Here is a 1,752-nt window from a genome sequence, read left to right on the forward strand (position 1 = left end):
TGTATGTAGTACAAGATGTATTTAGCGGCCTTCCAAAGAAGCTCATGTGGCTCTTGCATGAAGCGAGATACCATGCCAACTACAAAGCTATGTTAGGGCATGTATGTGTCAAGTAAATGAGACTCCCAACCAACTGCCTGTAAAATGTAGCATCGACTAGTAGAGCGGAACATTTTGCCTCTAACTTAACACTTGAAAGAAAGGGAGTAGATGTAGGCTTACAATTGCTCATGCAAAAGCAAGAAAGTAAATCGAGAGCATACTAGGGTTGAGAAAGTGTGATCGTAGCTAAAGACTATGTGATCTCAACACCAAGGAAATCATGAAGTAAACCCAAGTCTGTAATAGAAAATCTATCCTACAAAGAAGTCTTGACACTGGCAATGATGGATGAAGTACTTCCTGTAATGATCAAGTCATCTACATAAAGCATGAGTATCAAGTGTGAGTCATCCTTGCAAATAATGTAGACATTTGAATATGAATAACACATGGTGAATCCTGTTGAGAGTAGGAAGCAATCCATCTTGGAATACCAAGCCCTAGGAGCTTGCTTAAGGCCATAGATAGACTTCCTCAACCTATAAACTATAGTAGAATCTTGTATGAATGCCTAAGGTTGCTCCATATAGATCTTTTTAAGAAGATCTCCATTGAGGAAAGAACTCTTCACATTCATCTGATGTACAACCCAACCATGAGCTATAGCAATAGCTAGTGTCAAATGAATGGAGTTCATCTTAGCTACCAGTGAAAAGGTCTCAATATAGTCAATACTAGAAACCTATGAGAAACCTTTGGCAAAAAGTCTAGCCTTATACTTATCCACACTTCCACCCACTGCAAACTTGGTTTCATAGATCCACTTATACCGAACCAACATTCTTCCCTTAGGAAGAGGAACTAAGTCCCAACTGTTATTTTTCATTAAATAGATATATTATTCCTCCATGGCCTTGTCCCATTCAGGAACCCTTGATGCTTCCTTAAATGACTATGGATCATAAGAAATGGAAATATATGCATGTGGAAATGATTTTTGTTGTGCCCTTGTCCTCTTAGTATCTAAAGGATTCCCCAGCAATGGACCTGTGAATCAAGTGTTTGTTGTACCCTACGAGGTCTAATAGAAGAAGAAGAAAGAATATCCTCAATTTTTTGTGGACCCTGTGAAGTTGGCATCTTGCAAGTCAAAGTTGAAGGAATGTCATTTTCCAAGTCACTATCATCAATATCATCACTTTCTATGAAGGAGGAAGGAGGAGTTGAAGGAGCCAAACTTGGAAAAGTCTCTTCAAAGTGAACACTCCTCTCAAAGAAAATTTCATGTGTCTCTAGATCCATGAATTTTTATGCCTTAAGATGGTTAGGATATCAAAAAAATATATAAGGTTTACTTTAGGTATCCTTGCCCATGTTGGACAACCAAAAACTTTAAAGTGTTTTACACTTGGTTTTCTTCCACACCAAGCCTCAGAAGGTGTAATTCCATCGAAGGCCTTATGGGGACTTCTGTTTTGGATGTAGTTGGCACAACACATAGCTTATGACTCAAAAACTTGATCTAAAGACTTATGTTGTAGCATACAAGTTTTCATTTCCTTAAGAGTTCTATTCTTCCTTTCAGCAACACCATTTTGTTATGGAGTGTATGCAATTGAATGTTGAAAATCAATACCCTCATGAGTACAAAAGTCTATAAGCCTTGAGTTCACATACTCCCTTCCATTATCTATTTGAAGAATCTTGATG

The sequence above is a fragment of the Cupressus sempervirens genome, chromosome 11 (assembly GCF_028749045.1).
Source record: "Cupressus sempervirens isolate cs-2001-9-10 chromosome 11, ASM2874904v1, whole genome shotgun sequence".
Taxonomy (NCBI): domain Eukaryota; kingdom Viridiplantae; phylum Streptophyta; class Pinopsida; order Cupressales; family Cupressaceae; genus Cupressus; species Cupressus sempervirens.